The 19,753-nt window shown below is 40.5% G+C and overlaps 1 long non-coding RNA gene across 1 annotated transcript in view; it reads left to right on the top strand.

Annotated features, from left to right (window-relative positions):
* The first annotated feature begins 7,993 nt into the window (after positions 1-7,993).
* The window catches only part of LOC118025513, a 60,684-nt gene continuing 48,924 nt past the window's right edge, over positions 7,994-19,753 (top strand). Inside the window, exon 1 of the long non-coding RNA XR_004683330.1 lies at positions 7,994-9,108. This is a non-coding gene — a long non-coding RNA (uncharacterized LOC118025513). The remainder of the gene's footprint in view (positions 9,109-19,753) is intronic.

Below are 19,753 nucleotides of genomic sequence, written 5' to 3' on the forward strand. Positions count from 1 at the left end.
CCTTTGAAATAGGCAGGAAGTGGAATGTGGAAGGACTGTGAGAGTGTTCTTGAGCTCCACTTGGCACTTTGACGGACTGGCTGATGAGGCAGATGAATGAGGAAGTGAGGAGCGAGTTCCCTCCAACCCCAGTTAAACTACTGGTAGGACAGATTGCAGCAAAAAGTCTGGGTGATGCAGCCGGTAGCGCCGGCCAGCTGCTCTATCAAAACACACAGACCCGGCTCACGAACAAGGGGCCTCACTTCGAGTCAGTGAGAACTTCTGTTAGGTGCGGAGTAATAGCCTTGGGAGAGAGTACTGAAGAAAGTGTCTAGAAACAAACAGAAGTCCAAGTCATTCTTGGACCCATCATTCCTACCACCTGCCCTTCCCTTGGACAATCTGCAGCCAAAAATTCACCTAGAAAAAATCAGTTCCCTTTAAAAGACTTGTTTCAAGCCGGTAGAATATGGTGATTATTTTACTTATGTTATATGATACTGCATCTAGCTAGACGAGTCCACGGAGAAGCTGTCCCTCCTTCGCTGGCCTTGAAGAAGCAAGCTGCCATGAATCCTAGGAAATGAGTTCTGTCAACAACGTAAGGGGACACGGCTCCTACCTTGATTGCAGCCTTATGAGCCCATCAGCAGAGGATCTAGTTAAGTCAAGCTGGGATACCTGACCCACAGAAACTGTGAGATAAAAAAGGTGTCATTTTAAGCTGCTAAGTTTGCGGCAATTTGTTACACAACAACAGAAAATGAATACAAATATATATCTAAGTATTGATTTCTGTTGTTTACAGTCTCATAGGTGACCTAGACAAATAAAACAGTTTCTTGAAGTAGAGGATGGTAGAAGTTGTACTGGGGGAAGCTTAGGGGTTAGTTTCTAGAGCAATGAAAGTAATTCAGTGTTGTTGATCTCAGGAGAGAAAAAGCTCTAGAGCAAAGTAAAGAGCAAATCAGGGAAAACTTTGTGATCCTTGCTAGGAACCTTACTTGCTTTGGAGTAATGAGGAAACAATGAAGTGTTTCGAGCATCAGAATAGTAGAAACTAATTTGTGTATTTTTAAAAATTTTATTTATTTATTTGAGAGAGAGAGAGAGTGCACAAGTGGGGGGTGAGGGACAGAGGGACAAGAGGCTCTCCACTGAGCCCAGAGCCTGACATGGGACTCGATCCAAAGACCCTGAGATCAGGACCTGAGCCAAAAATCAAGAGTCGGCTGCTTAACTGACTGAGCTATCCAGGTGCCCCTAAATTGTGTATTAAATTGATCACTCTAGGGGCACCTGGGTGGCTCAGTCAGTTAAGCATCTGACTCTTGATCCCAGCTCAGGTCTTCATCTCAGTTCAATTCATCTGAGTTCAAGCCTTATGTTCAAGCCCAGCGTGGAGCCTATTTAAAAATAAATAAATTGAGGGCACCTGAGCGGCTCAGATGGTTAAACGTCTGCCTCAGCTCAGGTCATGATCCCAGGGTCCTAGGATCGAGTCCCATATCGGGCTCCCTGCTCCTTGGGGAGCCTGCTTCTCTCTCTGTCTCTCATGAATAAATAAAATCTTTAAAAAAAACTGATCACTCCAGTGGTTGTGAGAAATTTGGATTTTTAAAGATTTTATTTATTTATTTTAGAGAGAGAGAGAGAGAGCACGGAGAGGGACAGAGGGGGAGGGAGAGAGAATCTGAAGCAGACTCTGCCCTGAGGGCAGAGCCTTACTTGGGGCTCGATCTCATAACCAGGAGATCATGATCTGAGCCTAAACCAAGAATCGGATGCTTAACTGACGGAGCCACCCAGGTGCCCCAAGAAATTTAGATATTTAAGAGAAAGATAGGAGTGGAAAGATAGACATCATTAAATAGAGAAGATGAGGGCTAGAATTAACAAAGAGCAGTGAAAATGGATAATAGAGGCCAGCAATGTATCTGAACGTACTATAAATGCGGATTTGTTTGGCTTTGTTGACTCACTGAATTTGGGAGTTGAGGACACCAAGGCTGCTGACTTGTATGACAAAGGTGAGAAATGATGCTAAAATACAATTTTCCACGGGTAAAATTATTCCCATGTGAAATAAACACATGTTAAAGATTTCATTTAACTCATAAGCTCATTTAACCTACTAACTTGTTAGATAAACAGTAAGATGTTACTACTGTTCAAAGGCTTACTGAACACGTAGGTAGTTGGGAATGCCGAAATGAATTTACTAGTAGATGCGAAACTTATCCTATATAATGTATGATGTTTGGAAGAATTGCTTCTATCGGGTGGAAATTGCACTGCTCCAGATGAATTTGTGAGTCTGTGGACAAAACAGTTATTCTTGGCTTTCTTCAGCTTACAGAGTTGTAAAATAGCCAGACAAGGGCATGAGCGAGTGCACGAGCCCAGCATTACATCAAAAGGACATCCAGTAATTTTTTGCCCACTTCCTCTTTTCAAAATTTTCCCAGAGGATGGTGCTGAAAATGAGTCCAGGAGAAACAGTCAGTTCGGAAAGGAACACAGGACAGAGCAAACTCAGTATATCATTGTGAGAGAGAACAGCTTTACTTTCCCAGCAGGGCGAGAGGGCACGAGGGCAGATCCCACCTGCAGCCCTTCCCCCTCACAGCTTCCACTTTAAATGGGTTTGATTGTGGTAGCGACGTCAGATGGGCCCTGCGAGTCAGGAACACGAGAAGCGATGGTCCATTTTCCCAGGCATCGCCCCGGGGGAGCTGCAGGCCTGCAGGAGAACTGTGCGTTTGGTACAGCACCACATCCAACATTAACGTAGTGAGAGTGCAGATTGGAGGAGGAGAGAGCCTGAATACGGGGGCCTGAGGCTCTATTCCCGCTCCAGGGCCCGCAAATGGAGAAGCGCCCTTTGCTCTCCCCGGAAGCCTGCAGAAGTGCTGAGAGGAGGAGGGGAGCAGTGGAGACCCCAGACCACAGGAAGTGGGAGCTTCAAGGCCAGAGCCACTCCAGCTCCTCATTCTCTGTTCACGCTGGAGCGGGCTGGAACATGGCAGCTTCATTTTTTTTTTGTTTCTTTTTTTTAAAGATTTTATTTATTTATTTGACAGAGAGAGACACAGCGAGAGAGGGAACACAAGCAGTGAGAGTGGGAGAGGGAGAAGCAGGCTTCCCGCTGAGCAGGGAGCCCGATGTGGGGCTTGATTCCAGGACCCTGGGATCATGACCTGAGCTGAAGGCAGACGCTTAACGACTGAGCCACCCAGGCGCCCCGGCAGCTTCGTTTTAATAAAGGTTCAAGGAGAGTGCTGTCAGAAAACAGAGGCAAGTGCGTTTTATTCGTTCATTAAATATGTATCAAACAATTACCAGGCTTAGGCAATGGGCTGGTATTCTTTTTACTATATCCCCTGTATGAAGAAAACAGGGAAGACACGTTTTAGGGAAAGATTAAGGGCACATTCTCCTAACTTCTCCCTTTCTTAGCAGGAAGAGGTTCTGTATTAGTTCGGTTCACAGAAATTTCATTAAACATTTCCACCAGTATTTACTGAGTAAATCCTATGTGCCAGGTGTTACACTAGGTCCTGGAGAACAATCAGGAACACCATAGACACAGTGTTTGTTTTCTCTCCAGCCTAGTGGGAAAGTCGTACTTAGACGATAGAGACATAGCCTCGTAAGCATTATGCTGGGGTGAATACACTGTGCTAGAAGAAGGTCTGTGGTAGACACTGAATCCACACTTACACTCCGTCTTCAGGCTTGTTATATTGCTGTTAGGGTATCTGCAATTTACTCAGCAGGCCTTTATACAATGGATATCTTGTGTGGAATACTTAGGCTAAGCTACACCCCCTTCAAAACTTGAAGGCTCAGTCCAAGTCTGGTCAGCCAACATGATATCAAAAGGCCACCCTTTAGGGCGCCTGGGTGGCTCAGTTGGTTAAGCCACTGCCTTCGGGTATGTCATGATCCTGGAGTCCCGGGATCGAGTCCCTCATCGGGCTCCCTGCTCAGTAAGGAGCCTGCTTCTCCCTCTAACCCTCCCCCCTCTCATGTACTCTCTCTCTCTCATTCTCGCTCTCTCAAATAAATAAATAAATCTTTAAAAATATATATATATTAAAAAAAAGGCCACCCTTTAGAGATGTTGATCTGTCACATTGACTGACGTTGGAAGCTTTGGTAATTTGCATACTAATGTCAGAAATGGGTTTTGATTGGTGAAATTGATAACTACCAAGATAAATGTAAATGGGCTCTAATTGTTGGAGTTAAATGTATTTAAGATGTGAGGATTAGCTATTTTTGATATACTCGTGCATGAAGAGGATAATAATGCAGCAAATCTAGACATTAGGAGGTTTGAACTCTGCATGGTCCTGTGTCCAGCTACTGATACAAAGGATTTCTGGTTATCTGATGCGGCTCCCCCAAAGGGAAAAAGAATCCTGCTGTGGAATGTTGTTGTGACTGCCTTCAGTAAAACTTTCATGAGAAGTGGTGGTTGGAATATGTAAAGAGACCTGGGATCTACTGAGCTTACCAAACAGGTTATATGAATTATTTTTGTTCCTGCTTTGGTTTAATAAATGTGGCATAATTTGATCTGAGACTTGCTTTCCTGGTAACCTAGCAGCAGGGTTGTGGAGCAGTAGCTCATTCTCCAGCAACTGCCATTATCTTCTGAAAAGAATTAGCATGAGTTGGGGCACCTGGTTGGCTCAGTCTGTTAAGTGTCTGCCTTCAGCTCAGGTCGTGATCCCGGGGTCCTGGGATGGAGCCCCACATCGGGCTTCCTGCTCAGCGGGAAGCCTGCTTCTACCTCTCTCTCTGCTGCTCCCCCCTCTTGTGGTCTCTCTCTCTCTGTCAGATAAATAAATTAAATCTAAAAAAAAAAAAAAAGAATTGGGATGAGTTAAGAGTAACACTAATTGACTTAGCATATTAACTTAGAAATGTCAGTGAATTAACACACTAGGAGTTTATTTCTCACTCATGTAAAGTACAAATGCTAGTTAGAGGTGGAAGGAGCTCCTACTCCATATGATCAAGCATCTAGGGTGTGAAAGCTTGAAGCTTTCAAGGTTGTCCTTGGTGTCAACATTCAGTGAGTAAAAAGAGGAATTATGTGGGAGGTTTTTAATGCCAAACATAAGCTCCATCTGTATTTCATGACCAGAATTAAGTTAAATGGTTGTAAGAGGGCTACAATAATGTGATCCCTAGCGAGGAAGAAACCTTCAATTGCCAATTGCCTCCTCCAGTTGCCAGACACTGTGTGGACGGGGAACTGAAATCTTTGGTGGACAGGTAGCGCTCTCTGTCCCAGAACCTGAACATTTTACATGACCAACTGCTTTAAGTTAGTTCCCAGGATTGTTCTTAGAACTGTCCATTCTTACAATTTACCAAAACACAAATTTTAGAAGAGTCCATTTCATTCTTTTATGTGACCATAAAATATTAGTGTCAGAGGTCTCAGTATGATATATGGTTTAAATTAATTTGTCCATGTAGAAACCCCACCAAAGAGAGAGCTCTATTTTGAAAAAGATATTTATTAACCCCAAGGAACCCATCCAAAAGTAGTAAAATAATTCCTGCAACAAATTTGTGCTTTATAGTCTTAAAATTAGTTTTTTTCCATCTTATATAAACATGATTTATCTTTCCATTCAAAGAGAAAAGCTGTGTATTTGAGTTCTTTAATGGATATCCTCTTCCGAATTCAAGTATCACAGAATTTTGTTGGATTCTATCAGCCAGGAAATAGAAAGGAAGAGATGGTGCTATCTAGCTTAGTAATGAGGAGTTTCATAAAGGGACTCTGCAGAGCTGTGGGACAGCAGGAGGGACATCAGCAAGGGACAGTGAAATACTTTGAGGCTAGTACCAGCAAGAAGTTGTTATTTCTAGGCCTGAAGGAGCAAGGGGAGGGGTCAGTGGGAGGAGCCCACTACCTGGAGCTGTTAATTCAGATATGGTTAAATGTCATCTCAGTAATTTCATTGAAGAATTTCCTATCAACCTCTGGAAAGGAGTAATAAATAGCACAACAGTTAAGGACATGCATCTGGCATCAGACTGTCTAGATTCAAATCCCAGCTTTGTCACTTTACTTAATCTCTTTGTGTCTCAATTTTCCCATCTCAGAAATGAAAACTTACTTCTTGCTTACTGTAAGTAAACTCCTAGAGCAGTGTCCGACATGACACATGTCGAGTGTCTCATAACTTATACCTCTTTTGTTTGGTTTCTTGCATTTTTATTAAAAATAATACACACATACACCTAGTTATCTCATAATGTCTGTCATCCAGATTTTAAGGTGTATTAGCACTGGGTAGATCTACCCCTATTGGGTAGAAGTGAGTAGGTTTTTGTCTGTCTGGTATCTCTTTGGGGAACCAACTCTCCTCTGTTCGTAGGCCAGTCATTATAGTTTAGGTTATTCTGTCCTTTTGCCCAACAAACACTCATATACACCCTTCCAGGAGACTGATACATGAACTATACTAAGCTTCCTAGATACCTCCTCTTTCCTGGGATGATTAGTTGTAAGGATGATCTACACCTAAAATTATTGATAGCCAGCTCTCCATTTCTCCTTTTTACAGCAAAGAGTAAAGCAAGACAGAAAATGGAGAACTTATCAGTCACATGAACCAAGAATCCCCTCATCTTCTTCCAGTTAGGATTGGATGTTTCTTATTTTCAACCAAATATCCTAACTTGAAAATTCTATCATATTTCATAGTTAATACCATTATCAAAGCTTTCTATTTTCTAATTACAGAATTAGGCATGAGATTTGGCCTCCTGTCAGATACTGATAGCTGAGAATTCAAATCTGTAAACATTAAAATTGCAACATGAGAGCCAACCTGGAAGATTATTGTGATGCCATTAATTCCTTTAAAAAATTGCAGGCTAACAATTTTTTTTTCTTTAGTTAAAACTGTGTGTGAGGCATCCGATTAGAAACTTTATGAATTAGGTCATTTGATTTTCACAAAAATCCTATGAGGTAGACGCTGCCACTGCTCTGTTTCCTAGTTAGGACACTTGGTCCCAGAGGGATTAAAACCAACCCTGGGCCCCTCAGCTGTTTTTGCAAGTCTGTTAGGGCAGTGTGATGCACTGAATGTGTGCCCCCCAAATTCATAAATTCATATGTTGAAACCCAGGCTCCCAATGTGATGGTATTAGGAGGTGGAGCCCTTGGGAAGTGATTAGGGCATGAGGGGGCCATTCTCATGAATGGGGTTAATGCTTCATAAAAGAGATCTCAGAGAGCCCTTTTGCTTCTTCTGCCATGGAAGCACACAGAAGTTGATAATACAGAAGAGGGTTCTCACCAGCACCCAGATTCAGACTTCCAGCCTCCAGAACCATAAAAAATCAATTTCTGTCATCTATAAGCCACCCAGTCTGTGGTACTTCATTATAGCAGCCTGAATTAAGACAGACAGAGACGTGTTCTAACAGATTGTATTGCACAAGCCGTGTTTATTGACATGGAAATATACCCAGTACATACTGTTGAGAAAAACATAGATAACAAATGTATGAAGTGGAAGAATCTTATTGATATAAAATAGTATTTTTTATATTTACATATTTATACAGTTCCATAAAAAGATGTCTAGACAAACTTATGTATATTTATACAATTCATTTTTTTTTAAAGATTTTATTTATTTGACAGAGAGAGAGCACAAGCAGGGGGAGTGGCAGGCAGAGGAAGAGGGAGAAGCAGACTCCCCGCTGAGCAAGGAGCCCAATGTGGGGCTCAATCCCAGGACCCCGGGACCATGACCTGAGCCGAAGGCAGTCGCTTAACCAACTGAGCCACCCAGGTGCCTTACAATTCATGTTTTATATTTACATATTTTCTATAAAGAGGTATCTAGAAAAATGGTTGCTGATACATTATATTTTTATATATGTAGAGGCATGCCTATAACATGTATATAAAACATATGGTGTATTTATGTATTTCCATAGAGAGATGTCTAGAAAAATGCTCACCAATAGACCTGGTTTGATGGATACCACATTATTTTAAACTGTCTTCTCTGTATGTTTTGTTTTGTTTGAATTTTTTTTTTTTTACAATAAATGCATATTACTTTTATAAAAACAATGCAGCTTAAAAGTACTGATTACTCCCCAAAGACTAATAAATCCATCATGAATAGCACAACATAGAAAAGGAGAAATAAAATACAAAGGATTAGAATTCTGATATAGCAATCAATGTATTCCCTTATTCATTCATTTATTCAATAAATTTTCATGGGCAGAGGATATTGTGGGAGGTACCTGGGGTAAAATGGTGAACAAAGTAGACACAGTCTCTAATATTAATATGGAAGATGCCTTTGAGAACAAGTTTCAGAACCCTAATGGAATCTAACACAAACGAATATGTAGTTGTATGTTATGGATGTGATTGTGTATGGGTATTGGATGGGGGGAGATGGAAGTGAGCATAATCACAGGGAAGCCCAGCCTTAAAGCATCCCCTGTTCTTTGCTGACATCCATGAGCAGGCAGCTTCTGTAATACTCTCATGGATAAGGCTAAATGGGGTCAGGCACTAGTAAGGGCTTTATATAGGTCACCATCTTCTTTCTCGGAGGCCTAGTTCTGGAAATCTCTGAATATATGACAGTTTATAATTTATGCTCAGAAGTAGTGACTTATGTAAATGATAGCCTATAAGTGAGCATGCACACACACACATGCACTATTTTTTTTTACACCTTCCATGAAGAGTATTTACCAAACATATTATATAATTCAAAGTAAACAATGGGGAAACTTCACTTCAAAAGGGAGAAATGAAACATGGTTAAGAAAGTTTGAGATGTGATTTTCAGCTGCTCTGACCATAACCAGAAAAGCCTTGAGGTGAATTCCTTCCCTGTCTGAGTGTTTGGTCCAATGATTTTTCTTTCTTTCCCTTCCTCCTCCATTAACCCATCCTCACACAATGATCTGGAAGTAAACTGCTGCTGGGACCTGACAGGCAGACTCGTTAGAGCAAGAACACCACTCTGGATGCATGCTCCTGATGCTGGAATGGAGAGGGCTTCTGATGACCTGGAATATCTGGAAGAGCTCAGCAACACTCCAGGAACTGTGAGTCCCTCTGTGTGCTTAAGTGCCCACTTTATTTATAATCTAACTCATTTAAAAAAGGCTTTACAGCAAGACCCTCCTGGGTAGCAAGGAGAGCTTTTCTACCTTAAGCTTGATCCTGGCTTGCCAATCTCAGGCCTGTTGAAATGATTCTTAGGAGAGAGAGCAGTGAACTCTAAGATATCTTCACATGTAAGGCTAGAGCTTTTGTTATTAAATAGGATCGTTCAGAAAATGACAGTCGTTTCCCTTTGCCCAAGAAAATCTGACTTCCAAGAATTTTTTATTTTTATTAGGAATTGTCCAACTTTTGAGTACCACAATATTTACTATGAGATTTGCATTTACTATGAGATTCCCCTAAAAGAGTATTAAGGGACATAAATCACAATTTCATTTAAGGAGTTAGACTAGATGGTCTCTAAGGTCATCCCAGGTCTCACATTCTGTGATGAAGTGAGGCTGCTGGAGAAGTGGGTTTGAGATTTTATTTCATAATCTGGGGGATGGAGGGTGTTGATAGCACTATATAGAAGGGGGTGTCTGGGATGGTAACAAGGCACTTACTCTTCTCACGTTTGTGGTTAAGGTAGTAGGAAGATAAATTGTGCTTGATGGCTCATACACCTTCTTCGCCTTTCCCCCATTTTTATCACATGGTAAAATAAGGATTAAAAAATTAGAGTTTACCTGTAGTTATCACATATTATCCACAAATATAGATTCAGAGTTAGTACAAATGTCCAAGAAAGACTTGAGAATCAAAATTCCATTACTTGGGGTCACATAAATTTGTAAATATAGAACAAAGGGCTATAAGAAAAAAATGAAGGCCTTGGAAGCAGTACACAAGCCCATGCATAAGGGCAAAGAGGGGTCCAGCAGTGCGATTCTTAGATACTTGTAGGTGGTTCAGCATGGCTGGACCAAAGGGTACTATGTTACGGTGGGGGAGGAGGCAAGACAAGAAGGAGTGGCGTAGAGGCCGGGACTAGAATGGGAGTCAGGGTCCAAATTGTGAAGGGCCTTGAGTGCTGAATTAAGGAATTAAAACTTTACTCTTAAGACCATGTAAATCCTTGAAAAATTACTGAAGGGCGCTAAATTAGGAATGACTTGTCCAGGGGTTAACTGGGTATATTGGTTTTTACTTCAGCTAGCTTGGAGCAGAATTAATTGTGGCAGTCATCAGCAGATAAGTGATCATCTCTGGGTAGGGGAAGAGGGTGACAGGAATAAATAAAATACTTGCACTGTGATACTCTTCTTCTCTTCACCCACCCCAACCCCCACTGAGAAAAACAGAAAGAAGGATAGGACTAGAAGGGTTCAGCACCACCTCTTGTCCTGTCTTAGCAAGACAGACAGCACTCTTTGCTTCCTTTTGCCCTGGGTGGGACTATGGTATAGCTGTGCAGACCTCCGTTCCTTTCCAAAGCTGCTTTTATTTTATTTATTTATTTATTTGCTTTACTAAATTATGTCCATTTAAGAACAGAACTGAAGGGAGTAAATTGCAGTATAATTCAACTCTTTCCCTGAACCTTCTAAAGGGATCTGTAGGAAGGGGAAGTACTCTAAGGGGTAAAATGATATTTTGAGGAAGAATACTAGAGAATGCAGGATTTTCTCATAATCACCTTGCTCTTTACATCTAAGTAAGGCTTTACTACTCAGTACGGATAACTGAGACCTTTTGTTATTTTCCCTTCCCTTCCTCTCCTTTTTTTTTTTTTTTTAAGACTTTTTACTTTATTTTTTTTAAAGATTTTATTTATTTATTTGACAGAGAGAGAGAGAGAGAGTGAAAGCAGGAACACAAACACAGGGAGTGGGAGAGGGAGAAGCAGGCTTCCCGCCGACCAGGGAGCCCGATGTGGGGCTCGATCCCAGGACCCTGGGATCATGACCTGAGCCGAAGGCAGATGCTTAATGACTGAGCCACTCAGGTGCCCCAAGACTTACTTATTTTAGAGAGAGAGAGTGCGCGTGCGAGCTGTGGGGAGGGGCAGAGGGAGAGTGAGAGAATCTCAAGCAGACTCAACGCTGAGTGCGGAGCCAGACACAGGTTCCATCCCACCACCCTGAGATCATGACCACTTAACCATCTGAGCCACCCAGGAGCCCCCTTTCCCTTGTTATTTTAAATGAAGAAATATAAAATATGGAGAAATGTTAACAGAAGGAGTTTACAAACTCTAAGTAAACAAGAAAAAAGATGACAAAATCCTATGGAACATTGAACAATGGATTATAGAAAGGGAAAGTGATGATTCTTACCTGTAAACCTTTCCCATGCCCTGGCTCTGTTTTTCTAACACTGTATTTAGCTTTTGGGAAAGCTCAGCAGAAGCTAGGGGATATTTTGGTTACAGTCCAAAGACATAATCAGGGCTCGTGGGAAGAGAAGGAAGCTGGTAGTTTGGATTAGGATCTTTTTGTACCCCAGAAATTTGAGTGCACAGGTCCTATCCCTGTGCATGTCTATTGCTATGACTTGGCCTAAGCAATTTGGTCAAGTACAATCATGAGATCCTCTTTGGTAAACAACAGTAGCTATACCCTTCACCTCCCAACCTTCCTATCAAGTTATAAAGAAAGTAAACTTTATTTATTTATTTATTTTAAAAAGATTTTTATTTTTATTTATTTGAGACAGAGAGAATGAGAGACAGAGAGCATGAGAGGGAGGAGGGTCAGAGGGAGAAGCAGACTCCCTGCCGAGCAGGGAGCCCGATGCGGGACTCAATCCCCGGACTCCAGGATCATGACCTGAGCCGAAGGCAGTCACTTAACCAACTGAGCCACCCAGGCGCCCAAGAAAGTAAACTTTAGATCAAATGCTGTCATGCATACAGATATGTACTAAACAAACATTTATTAACAAGCAGATATGAAATGATTCATATTATCTGTTTTGTACACTTAATGAATTCTGAGCTCTCTGTTCTTTGGTGTGTTCTGATGAGACCGAGCATGAAATATTTACTCAAGGCAAATGTGACAATATTCTAAAGGCAAAAGTCAGTTAGATTTACAATCAGCATCAGTCAACCAGACTCTTAACTAAGTGGCTGGACCCACTTCTGTTATAAAATCAATCTTTGGGAGCCACTAGATTCTCACATTTACTTGAGGGCTGAAATAGATGTCAATTCCTCTAGCCAATTCATGTATTTTCATTTCATCACTGAGAACTCTATTTTGAATATCTGGTATCTGATTAACAGCCCACAAATTTGCACCAAAATTTTTCCTAGAATTTATTATATGGATTAACCAAACCTTGGGTATCAGTTGAAGATTATGGTAGCAGAAAGTCTTGTAGTAGCAACGTCAGGAGTGTAGATATTTCTGATCAAAAGCTGGCTGATCAGACCTGGTGTGTGACTTCCTTGTTAGGACAATAAGCTATTCCTAGAATGCTACTTAAACTAAGATGTGAAGAATATCACATATGTGATCACAGTTGTGCTAAATATCACATTTGTGCTAAAGTATTTTAGATTATAGTGCTCATAACACCTGCTATTATGGACTGCATGTTTGTGTGTCTTCCTCTCCATCCCCAACCCCCTGCAAATTCCTATGTTGAAACCATAGTCCTCACTCTGATGGCATTTGGAGATTAGGTCATGAGGGCGGAGCACCTAAGAAGAGATTAGGGCTCTTAGAAGAAAAGGCCAGAGAGCTAACTAGCTCTCTCTGTCATGTGAGAACACAACCATAAAATGACCATCTGTAAACCAGGAAAGGGGCACTCACCAAGGACTTGACCATGCTAGCACCCTGATCTCAGACTTCCAGCCTCCAGAACTATGAGAAATAAATGTTGGTTATTTAAGCCACCCAGTCGATGCTATTTTGTTACAGCAGCCCATCCTGACTTTAGGACATCTGCTATGGTTCACATCATAGCTTACTTGCTGATGGAAGCCTCTCTGAGATCCTCCCCTATCCCTGGTTGACTGGTATGGACCCATACATAACATGAAAAGTGATAGGTTACTGGAGCCCCCTGAAAACAATGAGAACACTTCCATTGAGCCACATCAAAACAGTTTTGTTACTTTGCATTCACACTGATTAACTCATTTATATTCTACAGGAGGAAAGCTTCGCTTTGTAGAATGGTCCAAAATCCAATATGTCAAAGTGCAGCACATATTTAATTACATAATTTGATTAATAATGCTTTAGAGAGCGCACTTGACAATTACTTAGGAAATCTGATTCCTTTGGGAACTGTTTACCACTAAGAGACAAATCTAAATTTATATTATCTTCCAAAACCAAAATTGCCTTTCCTTCAATAAACAAATCATGTCAGTTTTGGTCATTTTTTAAAATTTGACATTTGATGAGTATTTACGTACTGTTACCCAACAAAGCCCGATAAAATACAAGATGACCATTTCACTACTGTAAGATAAAATGGCAACTTCTGGTGTTGGGCAACATTGCAGTGATTTCTTTTTAGGAACTTCCATTGATATTTATGTTTAAAAGACTGCTTTTAAAAATCTGAGTAGCTTAGACTATGTACTGAATCTTTTTTTCTTTATTTTCTGATAAGACTAGTTTTGGGTTTATTTGTTTTTATTTTTTAATTTTTTTAAGATTTTATTTATTTGAGAGAAAGAGCTAGAGAAAGAGAGAGCACAAGTCAGGGAGAGGGAGAAGCAGTCTCCCCGCCGAGCAGGGAGCCCGAGCGGGGCTCCATCCCAGGACCCTAGGGTTATGACCCAAGCCGAAAGCAGACACTCAACCGACTGAGCCACCCAGGTGCCGTTTTGGGTTTATTTTCTTATATTTGTGGTGAAATGTGATAGTAAAACATACACGTTCAACTTAAATATCACAAAAATAGCTTTTGTCTTACTAGAGTTTACCAATGAAGTCCGGTGGGGGAGGATGGGGGAGGGTTCCCATGCCTCTCCATGCATTAGTTCTCTTTTTTTTTTTTTTAAGATTTTATTTATTTATTTGATAGAGAGAGACACAGCGAGAGAGGGAACACAAGCAGGGGGAGTGGGAGAGGGAGAAGCAGGCTTCCCAAGGAGCAGGGAGCCCAATGCGGGGCTCAATCCCAGGACCCTGGGACCATGACCTGAGCGGAAGGCAGATGCTTAATGACTGAGCCACTCAGGCACCCCCCATGCATTAGTTCTGCCGTGTAAGTCAGTGAATAGATCATCATTGTCTTCCCAGATATTCCTCAGAACATCCCCTTTATCACTGATGGAAGAAGGAAAAAAATCATGAGGTGAGACTCATTACCAAATGAGACCCTAGTTACATGTGGAGGGCTCTGCTGAGCAATTTGATATGAGGCTGATGGTAGCATAGAGGTAGGTTGCCAGATAAAATGCAGGATTCCCAGTTCAATTTGAGTTTCAGATAAACAACAAAAGATTGTTTTAGTATTAGTACGTATGCATATGAGTATGTGGGGAATATACTTACACTAAAATATTATTCCTTATCTGCCTGAAATTCAAATTTAACTGAGTATTCTTGTTTGTAAAATTTGGCAACACTGGGAAGGAGGTGGGGGATATGGGAAGTCTATATTTCAAATTCTATCTTTACCTGCATATTGAATATTATTTGAAAAGAAGTGATTTTTCTTTTTTTTTAAGATTTATTTATCTGAGAGAGAGAGAGAGCAAGTGAGGGAAGGGACAGAGGGAGAGAATCCTCAAGCAGGCTCCTTGCTGAGTGCGGAGCCCAACATGGAGCTCAATCCCAGAACCCTGAGATCATGACCTAAGCCAAAACCAAGAGTTTAACTGACTGAGCCACCCAGGCGCCCCAAGAAGTTGTGATCTTAAATGGAAGCTTCTTCAGGAAATAATTTTGAATTGAGACTTAGAGGGGGGTTTTTTTCCCCATAAAATCTGTAAATCAAAGTGATAAGAAATGCATAGTTGTTCGAAAATGAGCAACTCAGGGCCAGTAGAGGGGGAAAATGGGATGGATATTAAGGCTGGGTCATTGGTTATTTGTATAGTTTGTAGATTGTTTGGCATGCAGCTTGAACTCTTGGAAGCTCTACATTACCAACTAAAAGAAAGATTTAAAATCAAATTGGTTTGAGTCCAGCTACAAAATTTTTATGAGACTTTGGGTGTTATTATCTTCCTTGAGATAGTGAAGAGAATATAGCAACAGTAATCCTGTTCTGAGGAGTAAATAAAATACCTGTAAACTTTAAAATCAAATAATGCTGTAAAATTTTTAGCACAATTCTTGCCATCTACAAAGTACTCAAGAAATGGTAGCTTTATTCTCTTACAGCTTTTCAAAATCAAATGTGTTTTGCATTAAGTTGGATTTTTTTTAAAGATTTATTTATTTATTTTAGAAAAGAGAGAGAGAGCATGAGCGGGAGGAGGCAGAGGGAGAATCTCAAGCAGACTCTGTACTGAGCATGGAGCTGGAAGCAGGGCTCGATCTCATGACCCTGAGATCATGACCTGAGCCGATACCAAGAGTCGGATGCTTAACCAACTGAGCCACCCAGGCGCCCCAGATATTTTTTTCTTAAAAATAAATAAACAAGAGAAAACTTCAGATCTACTAAGTTCATTTCAGGAAGAATATGTAGTTACTATATAAATTAGGCTAAAGAATAGAAACCAAGAAAGTATATTTTATTTTAGGAGAAGGAAGATCATGAATAATTTTGTTTGTTACTTTTCTTCCCTTAAAAAATTTCCTCCCCTCTTTTAATGCTAGAGCTCTAGGAATTATTACCGAAGTCTCCTTTTAATATTTCAGTATATGTCATCAACAAAATTCATTTTTTTTAAAGATTTTATTTATTTGAGAGAATGAGAGAGAGCACGTGAGAGGGGGGAGGGTCAGAGGGAGAAGCAGACTCCCTGCCGAGCAGGGAGCCCGATGTGGGACTCGATCCCAGGACTCCAGGGTCATGACCTGGGCCGAAGGCAGTCGCATAACCAACTGAGCCACCCAGGCGCCCAACAAAATTCATTTTTATTTGATAAAAAGCAGAATTTATATCATTAGTAATAACGATAATCTAAAGGCCTATTGTGTTTCAATACAGAAGTATTGAATGAATACAGAAGTATTCCCAAGTATTCAGAAACCTTTAAAGATTTGATTTTTACTAATATTGTAATAGGTTACTTTAAATAGTTATTTTAACCTTATTTTTAATAATTATTTATTTAAAGAGTATTACTTTCCAAACTCTGTTATGTTGTAGAAATATATGTGATTATGATATGTGATGATTGTAGTTAACTATGACATAGATAAACTTGTGATAAAATTGGTATGCTATACCTATGGTTTTTTCGTTGAGTAAATCAAGCTACGAAAACCTGGTGAACCAAAGTTTCAGAATCTCTAGGGATGGGATTGCCTTCCTCAAGGTGGTGCCCTTTGGTTCTGATTGGAATACACCTGGTCAAGTTGACTAAATCATCATTCTGTTTTTTTTTTTTTTTTTAGATGAGATTACTCCCTTCATGTTTTTATAGAAAGAGGAGTTTCAGTGACTCAGAAGAGGTCAAGTTCTCTTCCAATCCTTCAGGGGCTTTTGTCACCTAATTGACAAGGGAGAGGTTTATGGAAATATTTTCACTTAATAGGAAATGACAATTATTCAATATTGTGTCCATCTATTCATGAATGTGGACACAATATTCACTCTTAAACAATTCTCAGTTAGAGGGAGTTGGACCACCAGAGTGTAAAGTGTGTTGGAAACAAGTGCATTTTTGCAAGAGCTGGGGAGATCAAGGAAAAGGCCAGGGAAATCTGAGCGGTCAGGCTTGAGGTGGGGCTTGGAAGTGAGAACAGGCCTGAGCCCCAAGGACTTGACAACAGCTAGTTTCAGAAGTAAAAGAAGAACTGGAGCAGATCGAGGGTCTTTTTGGAAAAATAACCTACTTAGGACCTCTTAATAGATGACTAATTAGGGTAAATTTTGCCTAGACCAACGAAGTTAGAATTTTTTAACTTATATAAAATAAATGCATTCCTTTTCAGTTGACTAGAAATAATAATAGTGAATTTCTGAGCATTTAATATGTAACTGTACTGTGCTTAAGCTCTGCGTATATTATCTCATTTGCTCCCCACTACAACTTTTTAAAGTATAATTGTTCCTATTTTGCAAAAGGACATCAAGGCTCAGAGAAGTTAAGGACCAGAGTCAAAGTTGAAACCAGTTTGTCTCCTTGGTCTGTAGTCTGATTTGACTATTTTTGTATACTGTTTGTCTGTAATTCAAGGGATGGTTGCTTGATATTCTTCTCTGTATACTAAGAAAGCAGAGTAGATTGAAGAAGTCAATAGAGGTTCTTAAAAATTGAATTATCGGTGTGACCTTCTATGCTATTTCACCCACACATGAAGAAAATATGTGCACTCAGACACTTACGCAAAGCAGACACGTACATTATTTATCCTAATTCCCTATTTTAATGGCATTATCCAGTACAGAGGAGACAAAGCAATAGCAATTCAAATACTTGCCTATTGGCAGATCCCCAGAAAATAGAATTTATTTGAAGAACTAAAGTAGAAATAGTTGTCTATACAACTCATTTTTTATTTTTTTATTATTTTTTATTATTTTTATTTTTTTAAGATTTTATTTATTTGAGAGCGAGAGAATAAGAGAGAAAGAACACATGAGAGGGGATAGGGTCAGAGGGCAAAGCAGACTCCCTGCCAAGCAAGGAGCCCGATGCGGGACTCGATCCCGGGACTCCAGGATCATGACCTGAGCCGAAGGCAGTCGCTTAACCAACTGAGCCACCCAGGCGCCCCTATACAACTCATTTTTTAATGCTTTGTTGTTTTTAGGGTTTTTTTTTCCCTTTTTGTCTTATCTGAAAAGGAGATTGAAAGCTTTGTTGTTAAATATATTGGATGATGAGGTCTGTCTCTTAGTGGACCAATGTTTTAAAGATTTCAGGATGGCAGACTCTGTGATAAAGATAAGAAAGCAGGAAAGAAAATGGAAATTTAGGCAATTGCATAGCCAAGTGAATGTCAAGACTCAGAAATGAAGATAGTTTTCTGGATTCATATTTTTACTCCTCAAGCTCTATTGTGAGCCCCCCTGAGAAAAATCCCTTCTTCAGGTGACAGTTTTAGAATAATCTTGAGTATTTCCACCAGAGGGCAGTAATACCCTCTACTTTGTCTGGCGATGGTGCATGAAGTCATTAGTCTGATGAATCTGAGAGTGATTAACCCATCTACACTTGAACAACAGGGTGGATTTGGTACCAAAGCCCAATAGAAGACAGAGTAGTGACAAATGTTTTAAATCAAAGTTACAAATAGAATAATAAAATTGCCATATTTATTGAATTGGGGATCATCTTTCAGATCAAAAAAAGAAGTAAGGCTATGGCATTCCTTTTGGAGAGTTCAAATGTCCAAATTACTTTGTCCTATGACATGGAGTTTGGTTCTTGTCTTCGCTAATTGCACTTGTCTCTCATTCCACCATTGCACCGGCTTAATGGAATTTGACACTAAGATGGAATCTGAGGTGCAAAATGTTTATTAGGGACCAACACCTGTGAAAGGAAGGAGGAGAAAGCAAAACTGGGCAGAGCATGAAGTTGAACTGTGACATAGGCCTGACCAAGCCTTGACCACCTCACCAGGAGCTCTAGTGTAAGAATTACCCCTCAGTGTCCTGTGTTACACAAAGCCGATCAGCTCTTTATACCCACTCCATCATGGATGTGCTCTGTACCAGAAGGGCTGAGGAAGACCCTGAGAGAGCTGTGAAGAGGAGAGTGTGTGAGTACCTGAAAGGGGCCTTGCTATAGCCTGAATGTGTGCGCCACCCCCCCCCAATTCATATGCTGAAGCCCTAGCTCCCAATGTGATGGTGTTTGGAGGTGAGATCTTTGGGGAGTGATGGAAGTTTAGATGAGATCATGAGGGTGAGGATCTCATGATGGGATTATAGAAGGAGACAAGATCTCTCTACTGATACAGCGTTCTGCAAATGGCTCTCTACCAGTACCTCTATCTTGGTCTTCCTAGCTTTCAGAATTCTAAACAATAGTTCTGCCCTACGATAATGATGGATATCCTTTTTTGAAAAATTAAGTAGCTAAAGGAATGACCTAGGCCAACCTACTCATTTTACATAAGTGGAATGTGAAGACTAAGTGTGGTAAGTAACTTGCTGAAAATTACACAAGTAAGTTAGTAGCAGAGCTGGAATTCAGATCTCAATTCTAGTACTTAATCCAGTACCCAGTCTACTTTGGCGCCACGTGCCAATCCTGCCATATACTATTGCCAGGTGCACATCCATTTCTTATTAATAGTAATATTTTTATTAATAGTAATTTGGTCTCGATTTTTTTCTCACCTAATTTCCCTCATTCACTGTATTCTCTTCTGTTTGCTGCCATTGACTGGATGTTTGTGCCCTAGCCCCCAAATTCATACATTAAATCCTAACCATCAGTATGATGGTATTGGAGGTGGGGCCTTTGGGAGGTGATTAGGTCATATGGGCAGAACCCTCATGAATAGGATTGGTGTCCTGACCCCAGAGAGCTCCTTGCCTCTTCCACTGTGTAAGGAAACAGTGAGAAGCTGGTCATCTATGAACGTAGATGACTCAACC

Source organism: Mirounga leonina, unplaced genomic scaffold, assembly GCF_011800145.1.
Source record: "Mirounga leonina isolate KUSES-001 unplaced genomic scaffold, KU_Mleo_1.0 Mir_201, whole genome shotgun sequence".
NCBI lineage: Eukaryota > Metazoa > Chordata > Mammalia > Carnivora > Phocidae > Mirounga > Mirounga leonina.